This window comes from Schistocerca piceifrons, chromosome 2 (genome assembly GCF_021461385.2).
Source record: "Schistocerca piceifrons isolate TAMUIC-IGC-003096 chromosome 2, iqSchPice1.1, whole genome shotgun sequence".
NCBI classification, from domain to species: domain Eukaryota; kingdom Metazoa; phylum Arthropoda; class Insecta; order Orthoptera; family Acrididae; genus Schistocerca; species Schistocerca piceifrons.
The window spans coordinates 925988648-926010798 of NC_060139.1; positions in this window are offsets into that span (position 1 = coordinate 925988648).

Below are 22151 nucleotides of genomic sequence, written 5' to 3' on the forward strand. Positions count from 1 at the left end.
TATTTACGTGGCGAGACGGTGGCGCACTCATTAGGGGAGTGCAGCGCTGCGGCGAAGTTGCCATCTATCGTCCATCGAGGTCCATTTGCTCCGGTGGACATTCAGCTCCAGAACAGCCCGATACCACGAACGCCTTCTATATCCTGAGAAAAAAACGGATTCTTCACTCAAAAATTGCATTTGAATGTTATTTGCTTGTGAGAAAATTGTTTTATGATTCAATTTAGCCGGCCGGTGTGCCCGAGCGGTTCTAGGCGCTACAGTGTGGAACCGCGCGACCGCTACGGTTGCAGGTTAGAATCCTGCCTCGGGCATGGGTGTGCGTGATGTCCTGAGGTTAGTTAGGTTTAAGTAGTTCTAAGTTCTAGGGGACTGATGACCTCAGCAGTTAAGTCCCATAGTGCTCTGAGCCGTTTGAACCATTTGAACTCAATTTAGGAATAAAGTCTACCAACGTTGGTAGAGTGCATTCGTCGTCGGTATACGGACCCACCACCTGGGGTGGAGATATGAGGTGCCTACAATTATAACAGATTCCATTACGTTTATATGCCGGCCGCGGTGGTCTAGCGGTTCTAGGCGCGCAGTCCGGAACCGCGCGGCTGCTACGGTCGCAAGTTCGAATCCTGCCTCGGGCATGGATGTGTGTGATGTCCTTAGATTAGTTAGGTTTAAAAGCGGGTGTCTGTGCCTTGTCTTCAAGGCCTCTTTGACGCTATCTTTCAACGAGATAACGCAAGCCTGCATGTTGCCCGATCTGTCCGAGTTACCTCTAATGTTGTCTTGACCAGCACGTTCTCCACATCCTTCACTCATTGAAAATATACATTCGTAAGTGACATACGCCTGACACGCGACCACTCGCCAACTACCACCACTGATGAACCCCTGCATGGACTTGAAGCACCATTGTAAACTGTAGGTTTAGTTGTTGTTGTTAACTGAACTGAGCTGAACCGCTTTCCTATTCTGTAACTTATTATATGTCTATATTGTAACCCTGAACAATGGAAATGGTGTAGTTCTGGAAATGCTATCTGATAATAAGAGTCACCAAATCAATCAAAAACTTTATATGTTCAGAAAGGAGAAATTCCAAACTCTGTTCCATTCGGGCAATGAAAGAATTCACTGGTGACGAACGAAAAATTTCCCCTAAGGCCAGAATTCGAGGCCCGGTCTCCTGCATACGAGGCAGACGCGTTAACCATCTGCACTACTTGGCATAGTGGTTGAATATGACTGTAAGGACTACCCAAGCAAGACTCTTCAACTCAATCCAAATTCCCATTTGCTGCATACTACCAAAGTAGTGTCCCCTAGCTGTTTCTCCTCTGTTTTTGCTCGTTGCATCACGCGCACTCCCACACGGGATTGGACGAAAAGTACTTTGCACTGAATGATCATATTAGCCTTCACAGCGCATAAACCGTGTATCTGTAAGACTGGTGCCTGTTCTTTCGGACACGTTCGAAAGAACAGATACCGCTCATATAGACATAAAAACTGTGTAACCGCATTTGAATAAAATTTTACCAATATAATCATAAAATGTAAAACTATATACTAAATAAACTGGCCTGTGAAACTGCATTGCGCAACGCAATGAGCAGTGCTACAATGCGTGACGTCAAAACACGTGACATGCAGTTCCATCACGTCATGCAGTTCTATCACACAAAGCTAACAGAATAAAAATTCTTTATAAAATTACCAGCTGAATTTTGAAAGAATGTTTCTAGAAAAATGCTGTGTAAATTTACGTACCAAAACTGATTAAATAAAACTGCAAACATTAAATGATGCACACGAAAATGTAACACTACAGTGTAAGAATGAACATGCCTGCGTAAGAAATGGGATCTGCACATAACTTTACAGAAACAGAGCCTCACAATAATTTTCAAATGCAGTGCCTAGCTGTGAATGTTATTTAACATTAAATTTTTATTACTTACGTGTGGCAATGGAAACTCTGTACTGCTCGAAAGTGATGAACTTAAAACAGGGCGCAGCAGCACACCAGCTAAAAAGGAAAGAAAGTCTTGCGCAGTGCAATGCAAGGGCATGCATATATTCTAAGCACTGGTTTTAGCAGCTGTGTTCTGCGAAATGCAATACAGCGATACGCAATGAAAACTCCCATTTTTCGTGAGGAGACAATGGAGGACAATTGCATTTACTACATAATGTAGAAGAGACTGGCATTCAAAAACTGTACTGAAATTCTGAGTCTTTAATAACAGCAATCAGCTTCACAAAAATCACTCTTTTATATGAAAATACGACTCTGTCCTGTATAACTTCTGAGTGCAAATCATGAGACAGAAAGTAGGAGACTCCCTCACTTACTTCTCTCAGAATGTTACCGGCAGTGACAATGCTACTGACAATCAAAGATCACATTGCTTGTACTCGGAGCCTCTGTGGCGTAACGTATCGACGATCGAAAACTGATGCTTCACAAATGTGCAATGTGCAGACAAGACCACCTACAATAAATCAGACCTTAAGGCAGATATCGATAGTTGACAATATGGCGGCAATCGTGGGGGAAACAAACCAGCGTGCTTGTGTTACCATAACGCGTGTGTGTAACATTGTATACGTGACGTTCAAGAGAAGCGAAAGCATTTATTACTAGCTGTTATCTATGTTATATGCTGTGAATGTCGTCACAAGTGCTACGCTAGTATTTATTTTCTAGATTCTGTAGTAAGTTCGGCATAATTTAAAGTGCAAACTGTTCTTGTGATGGGTCGTAGCTATTGTGTACCAGGATGTAAATCCAATTACGGCAAAACATACGATACATCAACATTTAAGTTTCCCAAGGAAACAGAATTGAGGAACAAATGGATTAAACTAATTCATAGAGATAATTTTGAAGTGAACGATAAAGCTGTGGTATGCATTAAGCATTTTGAACCTAAGTTTGTGGTTAGGGAAGACATTTTTCCTGTGGAAAATAGTGAACAAATACGTGTGTCACGAAAAATACCATAACTAACAAATGATGCAATTACGACCATCTTTCCTAATCAACCTTCTTATCACACAGTACCAGTTCCTAAAGAAAGGAAGAATCCTGAAGATCGTGTTCAACAGCTACTGGAACGTGATGGATGTAGTTTCAGTGAGTGATGCGAAAATGACAATATACCTGACTTTCAGCATTTTAAAAGCGAAGTGCAGAAAAGGAATGTTTGTCCATTTACAATTTTAGTAAAGGATGACTACGTATCTTTCATTAAATTAAAGGATGATTCAGTCAGTGGTGTGCCACTAGTTTCAGTGTGCTTCAAGATATCAAGTTCGTTGGAAGTAAAAGTGTTTCACAAAAATGTGTGTTTGCCTACAGAAACCTTGAAATGGATACTAAAGTCTGGGGAGGAAGAGAACTTGAAATGTGACGACTGGGCGAAATTTGACAATCTGGTGAGTCACCTAAATGGTTTCACAGATAACTCTACTGGCACCATTGACAAGATTATAATTTTAGTCAATGTTCTCAAACAAGCACTGAAGGCTGGTAGTGATTTTGAGGCTGAAATAGCACCTAAAATAGAATTTGTTTTGGAGCAATTACAACTTGCAGTAACAAAGCAAAGTAGATATTCTCCTGAGCTTTTGATACGGGCAGCAACCATTTGCTTTTCATTTCCTGATGCCTACCATCACTTGAGAAAAACAAATGTGTTAACATTACCTCATCCTGTCTATTTAAGGCAGTTTCTATGCCAAATGGGTCCAAATAAACCTTGTATTGTCCATCACAGGTAGCTTTTTTGAGGGAAAAAAATAAATTTCTACAGGGAAGTGACAAGTTAATTTCAGTGATGCTAGATGAAGTTTATGTTAATTCAAAATTCTCTTATAAGGCAGGAAAGATAGTTGGTGTTGCTGAGAATACTTCAGATACTACAACAGCAGGTACAATGCAGGTTTTCATGGCATCATCTTTACATTCTGATTATAAAGAAGTAATAGCTCTATTTTCTGTAAAAAATGTTAATTCTGATACACTACTGAAAATGACAATTGATGTATTAAAGTTAATGCATGAGCTTCAGTATGATGTTATATCCCTGGTAACAGATAACCATAGCACTAATAGAAAAATGTATTAGCTTATGTGTGGTGGCACTTTACAGCTGTGTATTACAAATCCAGTCGCTCCATCCAAATTTCTCTTTCTTCTGTTTGACAATGTGCACTTGCTTAAGTGTATCAGAAATAACTGGTTGAATGGAAAAAATGAATCCTTCTTTGTGCCAAATATTGAGGATACATTTGCTTTCATCAGTACCTTTCTACACAGTGGTGAAGGGAATGCTGTGTGTGAATATACTGTCAGTGAAGCAAAGTTTTCAGATTTGAGGAACCTGTTTCATTCTGAGAAATATAAACTGTTGAAACTTGCCCCAAAGCTAGGGAGAAAGGCAGTATCTCCAACTTCTATTGAGAGACAGAATGTTACCCTTGCTCTCAGTGTTTTTGATTCTAAAAATGTGACAGCACTAGAAATTTTGAAAAGTCAGGGGATTAAGATTTCTGATGGCACTATTCAGTTTTTGAAATTAATCATTAAATGGTGGACAGTTTCTAATGTACAGCATCCCACGAAAGGCAAATACACATTAGATGGTAATCCTAGCCCAATCACTGGACCTACTGACTCCAAACTTGTGTTTCTTGAAAATTTGAAAACATTTCTTGATATCCAGCATGCATTGCCTACTCATGGAAAATTAACCAATGAAACACATACTGCTCTCTCTCACGCACTTGAAACAACAGTTCAGATATGCAGATACATTTGTAACACTTACAATTGGTCCTACATTCTTACAGCAAAATTACACACTGATGGTTTGGAAGCAAGATTTGGAGCTTATAGAAGGCTAAGTGGCTGCACATATAATGTTTCAGTTGAGCAGATTTTGGAATCTGAGAGGAAACTGAAAGTAATAAGTCTACTAAAGCTCAGATCTACTAAACATGGTGAATTTACATTAAATGATTTTGCAGCATAAGTAAATTACAGCATAAAACACCAAACGTATGAAAATTTAGATAAATTAGAACCTGCTCTAGAGGAACTAGCAAACATTCCCATGATGGATGAAGATTTGAAAGTCTTGGTTTGAATTGCTAACAGCACCAGCAAAACAGTGCTTGAAAAGCTGCAAAAAGGTGGAAAATGTTCAGGCTGTGAAGAAATGTTATAGAAACAGGATTAAATTTTGTTGCAGTGTGAAACCAAAGAACTCCTTTCCTATTTCAACCTACTGAATCGTGGGGGATTGAAGTGTCCTTCTTCTATAATGATTTCCTTGTGTTGTAATATATATAAACTTTTTCAAGTTCTGATTAGCAGCACATATGAACCAGAATTTCTCAAACTTGAAAATCAGAGAGATGCAGTACTTGCCTTAGGAACTGAATTCTGTGAAAATGCCATTAGTAATCTCTGTGATGTATGCAAATGTGGCATTCCTTTCAAGATAATAATCAAGAAAAGTATTAAAGTGCTTTCAAATATTTTTATTAATAATTACACAAAACTGTTAATGAAAAGTGTATTTCACAGGAAATTGCTCGAACACTAGTCAAACAAAAAAAGGAACTCATGAAGACATTGCAGCTAAAATAACAAAACGCAAAGTGGCCAAGCTGAGCAGCAAATAAATCTAACAGGTACTCAAAATCAAACCACTTCTAACATATTACGTAATGACGGTGACTAGAATTAACTGCATATTGTTTAATACAATTTTGAGCTTTAGTTACACGCTTCATTTATTATTGCTATGTAGCTTCTATTTTGCAAATTATTATTAGTGTCCAAATATGCCATTTATATGTGTTGTATAGTAGTTTTTTTGGATTTGATTTTGAGTTGCATCTCATAATTTTACTTTGTCATAGTGCTTATTACGTAATTTGTGGCTTTAGTGACAACTTTTTATTTAAGTTTGAAGATAGAAAAATACATAACAATACGACATTTATTACGCAATTTAGAATCTACTTTCCATTTACAAAGTTTGTAAATTATTCGTATTAGGGTTGCGCTGAAATACTTGGCCTAAGACGGCCGCCATCTTGGTTTCTGTGTTGTGGTCTGATGTATTGTAGGTGGTCTTAGTGCAGACATGATGCATGACACTGAATGAAAATATAAAACTAACGTCACGTTCAATCAACATAACAAATAATTTAGTAGTCATAAACCATGGAATGATGCGTCCGTACCTGTTATCTACGTTCAATGCGACCTAGATCACCCCAAATCAAATTTTCTTCCTGGTATTTTAATAACCAACGGTATATTTAGAGTCAGTTGGAACTGTTTCTTATCCGAAGTGTTTAAGTGAAATGATAAAGCAATGATGCCTATGAGCGATGAAAGATAAATTTGGTTCCTCTCCAGCTGTACGAAAAATGTGCATTTCTGATTACCATGCGCTATAACAAGTTGAATGGAATTAGAGACATATTAAATGCAGATGTAACTTTCCAGAACAATAATTTGTACTTGATGGCCGTCAAAATTCCGCGAGCGTACTGAAAAGTACATAGTAATGAAAATGCAGCAATCAATAAGATTTGATATGATGAATTTATTCGTTGAAACAGTTATGGTTTTTTTAGGATTTCGTTATCAAGTTCAGATAGTTCCCAGTGTCTGCGTAATGTAAATGCTAGCGCCGACGTTGTATATTTTCAGACACCTTGATACCGCCTACAGAAGCAGTATACAAAAATGGCTCTGAGCACTGTGGGACTCAACATCTGAGGTCATCAGTCCCCTAGACTTAGAACTACTTAAACCTAAGGACATCACACACATCCATGCCCGAGGCAGGATTCGAACCTGCGACAGTAGCAGCAGCGCGGTTCCGGACTGGAGCGCTTAGAACCGCTCGGCCACCACGGCCGGTAAGCAGTATACAGTATTTGTTTACAACATGTTCAGTACTAAATGCGTTATGAGAATATGGAACACCCATGTGAGCTTTAATGCAATTATTGATCATGTTTCTCCGTTTACATCACATCTGACATAAAAAGTCTGCCTTGATACTCTTTCCTGCTGTTTTGCACAGACCAACTGCGCGCTATATGCATAGAGCATTATGTAAGCATCATAAATTGTAGTGACATAAAATTCTTATAGAGGACTTGTGCGACGTTTAACATGTTGTAAGTCTTTTTATGACCCGTAAAGGATTCTTTAACAATCGAACTCCCTAACCTGAATTATGTTTCCTGAAACAGACAAATAATAATTTGCATTTGCATGTGATAGTTAAATGGAAAACTCGAAACCGGTAATGGGCTAAGTAAATAAATTCATCTTAAGTAATGTGACTTTTCGCTACGTCTTCAGAATACAGTGTTAACTCCAGACTTTCTGCAAGCGTTAAGCATTTTTTAATTCGTAGAAAGCACTGTAAAAATCGAAGAGGCTGTTCACAGAACTCGAAAGAGAGATTTGATTTTTCGTGACATCTTCCGTCTGCACAGGTTCGGAGGTTGGAGCCGTTGCGAGATTGCAGTTGAATTCTATTTTAACGAAGGATTTTGCAGCGCTTTCAAAACGTTCTTGGTGGAAATGGCCACTCGAGTCACTAATTGCTGCTTTGCGAGCAATAAAGGAGTACAAACGCCCTTTGGAGATCCTCCGTTGCCGCCGATTTCCGCGCGCTTAGCAGTTACTCTTGGAATTGGGAAACATCTTTCCCGTGACGATACTTTAGCTTCGGAAAATAAATTACAGGCATCTCGGATGCTGCCTATTTCTGTTACAAAACGAAAGTGAAAGAAAACACGCACGACGTCTCCGTTTGAATAATGTAGCTTAATTGGGTGCTCCCCTCCAGCATCGATTCCGCAATAGCAGCTGTTATATTCTGAGTACACAAGCTCCGTAAACACGGCCTGACTGCAAGCTCATGGCATAAATTTCGCCATTCTGTGCTAGATAGGAACTTGTCACGACCGTATCTCTATTTTGTAAGTGTGAAACAAATATCGGATGAAAGATTTCCGATTAGTAGGAAAGTGGTAAAGCGTGATTTGCGAACATACACTCTAAGAAAAATAATAAACCGACACACCACGAAGGAATTATCAGAATGGGACAGAAATTGGTAGAAGTAAATGTTTATGTAGCGAGAAACAAATAATAACAATTTCAGAAAAATTGAATGATAGACTACTGGCCATTAAAATTGCTGCACCAAGAAGAAATGCAGATGATAAAAGGGTATTCATTTGACAAATATATTATATTAGAACTGACATGTGATTACATTTTCACGCAATTTGGGTGCACAGAACCTGAGAAATCAGCACCCAGAACAACCACCTCCGGCCGTAATAACGGCCTTGATACGCCTGGGCATTGAGTCAGACAGGGCTTGGATGGCGTGTACAGGTACAGCTGCCCATGCAGCTTCAACACGATACCACAGTTCATCAAGAGTAGCGACTGGGGTATTGTGACGAGCCAGTTGCTCGGCCACCATTGACCACACATTTTCAATTGGTGAGAGATCTGGAGAATGTGCTGGCCAGGGCAGCAGTCGAACATTTTCTGTATCCAGAAAGACCCGTACAGGACCTGCAACATGCGGTCGTGAATTATCCTGCTGAAATGTAGGGTTTCGCAGGGATCGAATGAAGGGTAGAGCCACGGGTCGTAACACATCTGAAATGTAACGTCCACTGTGCAAAGTGCCGTCAATGAGGTGACCGAGACGTGTAACCAATGGCACCCCATACCATCACGCCGGGTTAAACGTCAGTATGGCGATGACGAATACACGCTTCTAATGTACGTTCACCGCGATGTCGCCAAACATGGACGTGACCATCATGATGCTGTAAACAGAACTTGGATTCATCCGAAAAAATGACGTTTTGCCATTCGTGCACCCAGGTTCGTCGTTGAGTAGACCATCGCAAGCGCTCCTGTCTGTGATGCAGCGTCGAGGGTAACCGCAGCCATGGTGTCCGAGCTGATAGTCCATGCTGTTGGAAACGTCGTCGAACTGTTCGTGCAGTTGGATGTTATCTTGCAAACGTCCCCATCTGTTGACTCAGGGATCGAGAGGTGGCTGCACGATCCCTTACAGCCATGCGGATAACATGCCTGTCATCTCGACTGCTAGTGATACGAGGACGTTGGGATCCAGCACGGCGTTCCGTATTACCCTCCTGAACCCATCGATTCCATATTCTGCTAACAGTCATTGGATCTCGACCAACGCGAGCAGCAATGTCGCGATACGGTAAACCGCAATCGTGATAGGCTACAATCCGACCTTTATCAAAGTCGGAAACGTGATGGTACGCATTTCTCCTCCTTACACGAGGCATCACAACAACGTTTCACCAGGCAACGCCGGTCAATTGCTGTTTGTGTAGCAGAAAGGAAGAAGAGAAAATAGCATTCTGGTACACGTTAGGGAATGTGCGAGAGAATTTATCCTCATGTTAATGGGACGTGGACCACATTTCAATTGTCTCCATGGATTCAATACATACTCAACGGCAGGCGCGCTTACGAAGAAGCGGGAACCCATGAACATGTAGCGGTGGAGTGCCTCAAACAGAGACCCTGACTTGAAGCAGACAGTTTGAGAAGCCGTAGTTTGTGTGACGTGTCAAAGTAGACTGTACTGTTCTGAAGAGACTATCAGACACATATTACAGGAGAGAGCTACTAAAGTATCTAAATCCTCAAAGATGAAGAGAATATGAAGTTCAATTACGCACATAGACTTGTTCCCCGGTAGACCCAGGGTCATAGGTGAGACTGCAAAGGAAACATGACTGACGTTAGCACTTGGAACGGAGTGCACGAGTTCCCAGGATGCACTGGAATCGAGAGTCCTGAGTTCCTGACGATTACCAGCGGTTCCGATATGGTGTGCACTCCAGCAGCGGACTGAAAGACAGAACGTCACTTCAACCGGTCTGCACTGCCGGACAAAAGGAGAGAACTTAAGTCACTTTAGATAAATGGTACCGTAGTGTCAAAAACAGGAAGACGAATGTCAACATCTGTCAGAGTGGAGGAGGCCACGTTTTCGAAGTCCAAAGCCGAGTCCCGGGGCAGCTATATTGGTGTATTGACCTTCATCAAGTGTATAAAAAACAGGTACAGGATTATGAACAATTACTACTTACGCCTGGCGTTATCTAACTTTCTTAGTTATTTACTAGTACTCTTAATTTGTTTTCATTATTTGTAATGTTTATTTGTAGCTAAATAGTAAATTGCTTTTTTAATCTCATTCTATGCGTCCTTCTCTTCCCTCTTCCTCTGAATAATTTTGTTGTCGTTAATAACTTTTCTTTCTTTTACATAGTTGAATGGTATGATGGGGTGGAGAGTTTTGGAGCTGCACAGGTAACTACTTCTAAAATAGTTCCCTTGAAGGGAAAGCAATGGATACAGAAGGACCAAAATTGACCTATATTTCCAGAAAACCACAAAGACATTCAATAAAAAAGCACTGTCTTGGATCACCAAAACAAGGCATTATAATACAGTAATTAAGCTGGAAGCACTCTATGCAGCAGAGACACTAGTCATGGGGAGGAAAAGGCAAATGGAGAAATTGCAAATCAAGGAGAGGATAATTTTGAGGAAGATCACGGGTCCCACATTCCAAAATAGCAAACAAGTTTTCTAAAGAAACGAAGCCCTCCATACAAAGTCGGAGAGAGTCTCGGAAACCATGAGGAAAAGGATTATTGATTTCTATGGACACATACTCGGAATGAATCTCGACAGACTAGTTACGACCTAGATTTCAGCCATTTATGCACTTCTGAAGTGATTGAATTTATGTCACTAATATATATATATATATATATATATATATATATATATATATATATATATATATTGCAGAACATTGAGGTTGATGTCCTGCAATATATGTTAATCACTTGAAAATGGCATTAAAGGTCAAAACCTAAATCGTAATTAAGTGATCAACAATACTGTCAAATGGCGGTGGGTTCATTTAAAAAATACTTCTAAAATAATAATACGATTTTATTAATGTACTATGGACTGCACTAATAATAATAATAATAATAATAGTTAATAATAATAATAATAATAGGGCTCCGGTATGTTCTGCCAGTCGTAAAAGGCGACGAAAAGAACAAACCACTAATAGGGCTAACCCCCCTTTTAGTGTGATTTGTTGGTTCAGGACAGAACTAAAGAAGCCTCGGATAAGCGCCGTCATGGTCGGGGACGACGCTTGAACCCTATGCCCGCCCACAATGGTAACGATACTGCTAGCCAACTGGAAAATGATTTAAATCCAAATAGAGGTGTTTTGCAGGATATGCTTCCTGCAACCACCCTAGAAGGAAAACAAAGACAGAGGATGAGATGGTCAGATGAAGTTAATCGACACCTCATGGTCTGTTATTACCAAGCAACAAACCTAGGAACCAACACAACTGGATACAGATCACAAGTATACACAACATTTATTACCAGATACCCAGAATTAAAATTTTTAACAGAACAACGACTAGCTGATCAGATCCATGTAATAATAAAAAATAACAGGGTACCCCAGTCAGAATTAGAAACCATCAAACAACAACTACAACAAATACTGGAACAAAATAATGTGCAATCAGAAGAAGAAGAAAATACAGTAATGGACTCAAACATCCCAGAGCAAACAAACAAAGAATAACACACATCAATTAAACAATCATAGGAAAACGAAATCTTAAGACAGCCACCAGAACAAGCACAATTAGAACACGAAGTGACACAGATGTTAGATATAGAAGAAAAATTTCAGCTAACATATATAGAACACAAAGACACAAATACAGACATTAGACCATTCTTGCATAGACCACCAAATAACCCACAAGTCGAAACAACAATAAAAACTATCAACACAATCATACACAACAAAATAAATGAAAACACAACTATGGAAGAGTTACAACCACTGGTTTATATAGGAGCACTCACTACACTAAATATACACACTAGGCAGAGATCAGAACCAACCAACACACAGAAGAAACCCACAAAACCAGCATGGCAACACAGGCTACAGATCAAAATAGAAAAACTGAGAAAAGACATCGGACAGCTAACACAATATATAAGAAATGAAATCTCGGAAAAAAAACGAAAAAGGTTAGGTAAAATCTCACAACAAGAAGCGACAGAGCAACTAGACGAAAAGAAGCAGAAATTACAAGCATTAGCCAAACGACTCAGAAGATACAAAAAAAGTGAAAATAGAAGGAAACAAAACCAAACATTCAACACAAACCAAAAGAAATTTTACCAGACAATAGACAACACACACATTAAAATAAACAATCCACCAAACATAACAGACATGGAACACTTCTGGAGCAACATATGGTCAAACCCGGTACAACATAACGGGCATGCACGATGGATACAAGCAGAAACCGACACATACAAGATGATACCACAAATGCCTGAAGTGATAATTTTGCAACATGAAGTCACCCAAGCAATTAATTCTACTCACAATTGGAAAGCCCCTGGAAATGATAAAATAGCAAATTTCTGGTTAAAGAAGTTCACCTCAACACATTCACATCTAACTAAATTATTTAACAGTTACATTGCAGACCCATACACATTCCCTGATACACTTACACACGGAATAACATATCTGAAACCTAAAGATCAAGCAGACACAGCGAACCCAGCTAAATATCGCCCCATAACATGCCTACTAACAATACACAAAATATTAACTTCAGTCATTAAACAGAAATTAATGACACATACAACACAGAACAAAATTATAAATGAAGAACAAAAAGCCTGTTGCAAAGGAGCACGAGGATGTAAAGAGCAACTGATAATAGATGCAGAGGTGACATATCAAGCTAAAACTAAACAAAGGTCGCTACACTACGCATACATTGATTACCAAAAAGCTTTTGATAGTGTACCCCACTCATGGTTACTACAAATATTGGAAATATACAAAGTAGATCCTAAATTGATACAGTTCCTAAACATAGTAATGAAAAATTGGAAAACCACACTTAATATCCAAACAAATTCAAATAATATCACATCACAGCCAATACAGATTAAGCGTGGAATATACCAAGGAGACTCATTAAGTCCTTTCTGGTTCTGCCTTGCTCTGAACCCACTATCCAACATGCTAAATAATACAAATTATGGATACAATATTACTGGAACATACCCACACAAAATCACACATTTGCTATACATGGATGATCTAAAACTACTGGCAGCAACAAATCAACAACTCAACCAATTACTAAAGATAACAGAAGGATTCAGCAATGATATAAGTATGGCTTTTGGAACAGACAAATGTAAGAAAAATAGCATAGTCAAGGGAAAACACACTAAACAAGAAGATTACATATTGGATAACCACAGCGATTGCATAGAAGCGATGGAAAAAACGGATGCCTATAAATATCTAGGATACAGACAAAAAAATAGGAATAGATAATACAAATATTAAAGAAGAACTAAAAGAAAAATATAGACAAAGACTAACAAAAATACTGAAAACAGAATTGACAGCAAGAAACAAGACAAAAGCTATAAATACTTATTCCATACCAATATTGACCTACTCATTTGGAGTAGTGAAATGGAGTAACACAGACCTAGAAGCACTCAATACACTTACACGATCACAATGCCACAAATATAGAATACATCACACACATTCAGCAACAGAAAGATTCACATTAAGCAGAAAGGAAGGAGGAAGGGGATTTATCGACATAAAAAACCTACATTATGGACAGGTAGACAATTTAAGAAAATTCTTTCTAGAACGAGCAGAAACTAGCAAAATACACAAGGCAATCACTCATATAAATACATCGGCTACACCACTGCAATTTCATAACCACTTCTACAACCCTTTAGATTACATAACATCAACAGATACGAAGAAAGTAAATTGGAAAAAGAAAACACTTCATGGCAAGCACCCATATCATCTAACACAGCCACACATCGATCAGGACGCATCCAACACATGGCTAAGAAAAGGCAATATATACAGTGAGACAGAAGGATTCATGATTGCAATACAGGATCAAACAATAAACACCAGGTATTACAGCAAGCATATTATTAAAGATCCCAATACCACAACGGATAAGTGCAGACTTTGAAAACAACAAATAGAAACAGTAGATCACATCACAAGCGGATGTACAATACTAGCAAATACAGAATACCCCAGAAGACATGACAATGTCGCAAAAATAATACAACAACAGCTTGCCTTACAACATAAACTTTTAAAACAACACGTTCCTACGTACAAGTATACACCACAAAATGTACTGGAGAATGATGAATACAAATTATACTGGAACAGAACCATTATAACAGATAAAACAACGCCACATAACAAACCTGACATCATACTCACCAATAAAAAGAAGAAATTAACACAACTAATCGAAATATTCTTACCCAATACAACAAATATACAAAATAAAACAGGAGAAAAAATTGAAAAATACATCCAACTGGCTGGGGAAGTCAAAGACATGTGGCATCAGGATAAAGTTGACATCATACCAATTATACTATCAACTACAGGAGTCATACCACACAATATCCACCAGTACATCAATGCAATACAGCTACATCCAAACGTATATATACAACTACAGAAATCCGTAATTATTGATACGTGTTCAATTACCCGATAGTTCCTAAATGCAATATAACACATACCATACAGTTAAAAGGAAGTGACGCTTGATCAAGGTCCGCGTCGCTCCATTTTTAACCGGACTTAACGTCTGAGAAAGTGAAGGAAATAATAATAATATTATTATTATTATTAACTATCAAATCCTCATCAGGGGACACCGCCTTAACGTAGCACAGTCCATGCAGGCTAGAGGTTTGCGTGCTCTGGATCCGGAGGGCTATGCCGGCGGTAGCTTAGCTATCAGAAGGCTCACCCAAACCGGACATTCAAAACGGCAGCCAGACAAAGTGTGTTCTACAACGACCTATCGATATCCTGTATCCTATCCTATCCTAATCTAAGGTTATCTTTTTTCTTTATCATTCTCAATCAGAATTGTAGCATGAAAAGGTCAACGTCTTGAGGGGCGGAAGAAGATGGCCATTCATTTCAAAAGAAGATAAGGTGAATCCCAACAGTCATAAAGGCGGATGAACCTTCTCACAACAGAGTCTGTACTCCAGTGGAGCGACCACAAAAGGCGTCTGATCCCAGTGGGGTAGCCTGATTACACCCTCAGTTGTGACCATGCTACTGCAAATGCGGTAGCCAAAATCGAAACTTCGACTTGAGAAGCAGTCATGAAGTATGTGATCATCAACATTTTCTTGGGCCTTTGTCCCACTTCAATGCGGGGTCGAACCTGTTACTATGGATTTGGCGATGTTAGTGGCAGATGGTGGCCGGATGCCCTGCCTGTCGCCACCCTGTACCCCCAGGACAGAATTAGTGTGCTCCAGCTGTCTGTGTCTAGTGTAAGCCTTGAAATAGTGCAAACGTTTTCAAGTGTCTGCGAGTCGTGTAACTGAGGCGAGACATGGGGACCACTCCGGTTTTCACCTAGTGGGATGTGGAAAACCGCCTAAAAACCACACCCAGGCTGGCTGGCACACCGGCCCTCGTCGTTAAGCCGCCTGGTGAATTCGATCCATGGCTGGCGCACATACTCGAGTCCAGGAAGCAGCGCATTAGCACCCTCGGCTAACGTAGTGGGTTTATGAAGCATGTGATAATTTCAAATATACCCCAGGGAGCTAATCCCTCGTTGACCGAGGTCAGTGCAAGCAGGCTATCAGATTCTTGGGAGCCGGCATCATGTGCGAAACAAAACTGCGAACCTACCAGTACCTCAAAATCCAGTCCAAATCACGGACACAAAATCAGACCGAAACAGACTTTTATATTGTGAATCATAAACATACAGACAACGATGAAGGTGGGCAAGCTAAAGCAAGTTCGTGACAGTATGAGAGAACTTGAGATTGGCATACTGGCGCTACAGGAAACAAGATTCAGGGACGGAAGCACGATGGAATCAGAGGGATATGTAATTCTGAAACAGAAACCCGGTGTTTGGGAACAAAGCAACCTTTTATGTTTGCTACAGCCTTTCTAGTAGAACGTAGACACCTGGATGGTATCACTGCATGGAAGGGCATAAACGAGAGGCTGTCATATCTGACAATGAGAATAGGAAACAAAACCTATACAAATGATAAGAACAAAAAAGACGAAGCAGGAACTGAACATTTTTGGTCCACTTTGAATAAGATGGTGACAGATGTGTACAAAAGAGGTGTCACTATTTTGCTAGGAGAAACGCGTAAATAGGCACGGAAAGCAAGTTTAGAGGTCCAGTGTGGGATTATCCAGCCCAAAACAGAACAAATAAGAATGGTGAGGGATTAGTGGACCTGTGTAGGAGACATAAGATGAGAATAATGACCACCCATTACAAAGCTCAGACAAGCAAGAAAACAACGTGGCCCAGCCCTGGAAACAGGATTGGGGAAAAACATCTAGACGATGTAGCAATCCGTGACAAGAATCACAGAGAGATTATGAACACGAAAGTGAGAAAAAATAGCAGCGTGGTATCAGATCACTACCTAGTCGAAATAAAATGCAGATGGAGACCCAACAGAGCAAGGATACGTAGGACTATAAACACTCATAGAATCGACATAGATCTTCTGAAAAAAACACAGAGCAGAGTACGCAAAGAGAATGGTAGTTCAGAGTGATTGGAAGAGAGTGAGAGATATGATGGATGAAGAGGCAGTGCGACTGGCTACTAACAACAAGTAAAGGAAGCACGAGTGGTGCACGAACGAAAGTGAGAATGCAGTCAAGATCAGGAGGAAAGCATGGATGAAATGGCAATCCTGTAAAAAGCAAGAAGACTGGTGGAACTTCCAGAATGCGAGAAAAATTGCTAGCAAAACGATCGTAAATGTCAAGAGAAGTAGATGGAATGAGAAACTTCAAGAAACAAACACAGCCTTCAAGAAGCACAAATAACGAGTCTTTTTCAGAGAAATGAAGGGCAGAATTAACGAATTCGAGGCAAAAAAACCCTACGTAATAGGACAAGATGGCACAATAAAAATTGGCGAGATAGAGGTGTGTGAGGAAATGGCTAGGTGTTTTAGGGATTTGCTGAATGCAGAAGCACCGACAGAAAATATATAACACGTCAGGCTCAGTTGCAAATAGAAACCAATCTTTAACTAGGTTTCAGCCAAAATAATTTGGCCTTCTTCAGAAGCTATATGTTCTTTATATTTAGCTGAGAGGGCTCTCCCTGTCTGGCCGATGTAATAACTCGGGCAATCACTACAGGTGATTTTGTACACCCCAGAACGAGATAATTTGTCATTAGTATTCTTTAACGAGTGGACCAAGTTCTTTTTGAGGCTGTTATTCGTAGAATATGCAATCTTAAAGCCGTGGCTCTAAGATTTATGACTGGGTACTACGGTGCTATAGTTTTATACTTGACATGGCCAAACTTTGGCATGCGATAGTGTCAATAGCTTCTGAAGAAGGCCAATTTATTTTGGCTGAAACCTAGATAAAGATTGGTTTCTATTTGCAACTGAGGCTGACGTGTTATATGTTTAAGAAGTAGCAGAGGTAATTAAAAACCTCAAAAACAACAAAGCATCAGGCAATGATGGTATCTGTGCTGAAGAGATCAAATGGGGAGGGCCTCAAATAGGAGGAAGTACGTAAAATATAATAATAGATATCTGGAGCAATAAGAAAATAGACTCGAAAGATGCAATTATAATACCACTACACAAGAAAGGGGACAAGAAAGTACTGGACAACTACAGGGCATCTCTCTCTTAAACATAGCGTACAAGGTTTTGTCGAGAATCTTGCTGAACAGAGTTGAAGAACAACTGGTGCCAACAATAGGAGAGTACCTGAGTGGCCTTAAAAAAGTGAGGAACTGTACAGAACAGATATTTGGAATAAAAAGGGTAATAGAACACAGACACAGGAAAGGAAGAAAGCCGGCCGGTGTGGCCGAGCGGTTCTAGGCGCTTCAGTCTGGAACCGCGAGACCACTACGGTCGCAGGTTCGAATCCTGCCTCGGGCATGGATGTGTGTGATGTTCTTAGGTTAGTTAGGTTTAAGTAGTTCTAAGTTCTAGGGGACTGATGACCTCAGATGTTGAGTCCCATAGTGCTCAGAGCCATTTGATTTTTTGAAAGGAAGAAAGACAATAGTGACATTTGTGGACTTCCAAAAGGCCTACGATTCTGTTAACAGACGTACTCTGCTTACTGTGTTAGAAGCGACTCTACTGCCAGGATCGGGCATCGCAGTACGCTGTCAGACAGCTTCGAAATAAAAACAGGAGTCCGGCAAGGGGATGGACTGTCACCAATTTTATATAACTCGGTTTTGTACGAAGTAGTGAGATAGTGGAGACTACTAAATAGTAATATGAATATTAAAGGTTGCGAATAGCGTACAAGGTCAAGCATAATGCAACAATGGACTACCTGGCATTCGCAGATGACATGGCACTCTTAAATGAGACTGAAGAATAGACAAAGACAGCACTAAAAATCAGGCCGAAACAACAGAAAAGGTCGGACTGAAGATTACATATAAAAAGACCAAGACATCGAACACTGAGTCCGACTGGTAGATAGATGCCCAAGTGGTTGAGAAAGTCAACAGTTTTCGTTATTTGGGGGAGAAGATAACTGGTGGCATACAGAGCAACAGTAGCGCAGGAGACAGGGCACAGCTTTTGCAGAAGCTCCGGTATGCGGTGAAAACAACATATGGCAAGAAAAATCTGTCATGGAATGCCAAATTTCGACATTACACAGCAACTGTAAGAAATGCTGCTCTGTATCCACCAGAAACGATCAAACAGCTGGAGAAGGAGGCGTGAAAAATTTTGAGAGACATATGGGCACCACAAAACATGAGGATATCTGGATACACAGAACACGTCAGGAACTGTATGAAAATATTGAACCAATATCGAGAGAAACTTCCTGGCAGATTAAAACTGTGTGCCCGACCGAGACTCGAACTCTGGACCTTTGCCTCTCGCGGGCAAGTGCTCTACCAACTGAGCTACCGAAGCACGAGAGAGATACGGAATAGGAGGCTACGATTTGTTGGGCACATCGTGAGGATGGACCAGGAGAGATTGACTAAGAAGATATGGATTGCAACATGTCATACGGGAAACAACTGGGTGAAGGAAGTCAGAGATGACTGGAAGGCTGTAGGAATAAAAGAAAGGAATCTGCAGGCAGAAGTACAGGACAGGGAGAAATACAAGGGGTTGGTGGATGGTCACATGTGGCTGGACACCAAAATTATGGTTGTGTTAAACAGAAGAAGAAAGAAACAGAATAAGCGAGAGAATGAAGAGCTATTGGGAATAAAGAAGACGGGCAAAACAAGCCGTACGTGATCCTAAATGGTCCTAACGAAGCAGAAAAAGAATAACTATCAAAGACGACCTACAGCTGTTCTAAGGTGGAGGTCATATGTCAAGACAGTAAGTAATAAGATGCAAATAAATGTTGTTCTGAAATAATTGGTAAGTAACAGAGGAAGAACGATACATAATGAGGGAAAAATTATCCGGATGCGAGTGGGACTCGCGTTTAATTATGTATACAGAGGGGTGCAATGAAGGAACCTCCCCGAAGATTGTGATAGCAAGATACAAACGAGAACCGCAATCGGGCGCACCCCTGGCAACGTTGATCTGTCAGCGGCTAATCCTTCAACAACCGGAACGGACTTCTAAGGAAATGAAGACCAATAAGACCCTACCCAAACGGTCTCTTCTAAGGCCACTTGTGATGATGAAGGAATATCGACAGACAAAGAGGTTTTATTATCTGACTTGTGTAAAGAATATCAATGTAACTTCCTCCTGATTCAAGAAACTCATCGGGGCAGTACAAGACCCATACCCAAAATTGATGGAATGAAGATAATCTTGGTGAGACCACATGAACGGTACGGTAGTGCCATCTTCGCCAGGCCAGGAATTAGAGTTACTTCTCCATCACTGACTGACAGGCAAGACATCGAGATATTAACCGTTCGAACTCAGCAGTGTAACGTTACCTCTGTGTACAAACCCCCAGAATCAGATTTTGTCTTCACTGAGCCTGGCAATTTCAGTTACCAAGACTTTAATTTTGGATTGGGCGATTTCAACAGTCAGAGCTCTACATGGGGCTATAAAGAAACTAACAGCAGCGGAGTGGAACTAGAGACCTGGGCTGAGGTACACGATCTACTGCTCATACATAACCCGAAACTGCCAAGCTCCTTTAATAGTGGCAGATGGAAGAAAGGGTACAATCCCGATAGCATCTTTGTTAGCAAGAAACTCGTTGGCCAATGTAGAAAACTGATATGCGAGCCAATTTAATTTGCACGGTCAATGCAGTTAAGCCTGAACAAGTACCTTTCAAAAGAAGGTTCAATTTTAAAAAGGCCAACTGGAAGAAATTTAGAGAGCTAATTGATATAGCAATAACAAAAATCCCCCCACAAGATGTACGACTCTTTTGTCAAACTCGTTCAGAAGGTGTCTAGGAAAACAATACCGCGAGGATGCAGAACACAGTACATTCCGGGACTGTCTGAGAACGCAAAGCCACTACTGGAAAGATACCAGAAGCTCTTCGATAACGACCCATTTGATGATGAGACACTTCCAGCAGGCGATGAACTCATGTCAGTCATAGCTGAGAACTGCAAAGCCAAATGGTGTGGCCTCATGGAGAACCTGGACATGAAAGTGAACAGTAGGCGGGCTTGGAAACTGTTAAAGAACCTTAACGGTGACGCCACAAAGTCAAATGATAAATTTACAACATCACGGCAGACCAAGTCGCCACTACACTCCTTATGAATAGCAAAACCCATGGCAGAAAGTACCAGGAACCATTAGCACGTGATCCGGCAGAGGAAAATCATCACCTCAAGGCACCATTTACAATGTCAGAACTTACTGCAGCCATTTCCAGTTTGAATATTAACAGAGCTCCTGGTATCGATGAACTTAGAGTCGAGCAAATTATAAACTTTGGCAGTAATACCCTACAGTGGCTGCTAGATTTGATAAACGCATGTGTAGAAAGGCTCCATATCCAAAGGTGTGGAGGAAAGCCCGAGTGGTTGCACTTCTGAAACCAGGAAAGGACTCTGATGATCCAAAAAACTTCCGACCTGTGTCTCTTTTATGTCACTGTTTTAAGATCTTGGAACGCCTGAAGCTAAGTCGCATAGAAAGCGTCCTGGAACAACAGATCATTCAACAGCAGGCAGGTTTCCGACCAGGCAAATCGTGCTGCGGTCGAGTCCTGAACCTGACCCAACATATAGAGGATGGGTTTGAGAGGAAAAAGATCACGGGAGTGGCATTCATAGATCTTTCAGCTGCATATGATACTGTAAACCATCGGAGGCTCCTTAGGAAAGTATATAATGTGACAAAAGATTTCCATTTAACATCACTGATAGGTACTTTCCTGCATAACAGGAAATTTTTCGTCTGTCTCGAGGGCAAGAAGAGCAGGTGGAGAAATCAGAGGATTGGCCTACCTCAGGGAAGCGTCTCAGCTCAAATGACCAACCAGTGCCAAACATCACGCACCAATTTATGTATGCCGATGACACTGCAGTTGCAGCGCAAGGTAACAATTTTAAGGATGTAGAGGAGAAATTAACCAGTACCTTGGAAGCTCTCTCCCAGTATTATGAGGCAAACCACCTAAGGCCGAACCCTTCCAAGATGCAGGTCTGTGGATTCCATTTAAAGAACAGGGAGGCAAATCGTGAATTAATGTAATATTGAGAGGTGAACGTCTCGAGCATTGTAAAACGCCCAAATATCTTGGTGTCACTTTGGATTGCGCACACTGACCTATAAACATCATTGTAATGCCACAAGGGAAAAAGTCTCAACTAGAAACAACATCATCAGGAAACTAACAAGCGGATCCTGGGGTGCAAACCCAAAAGTCCTGAGAACTTCAGCTCTTGCG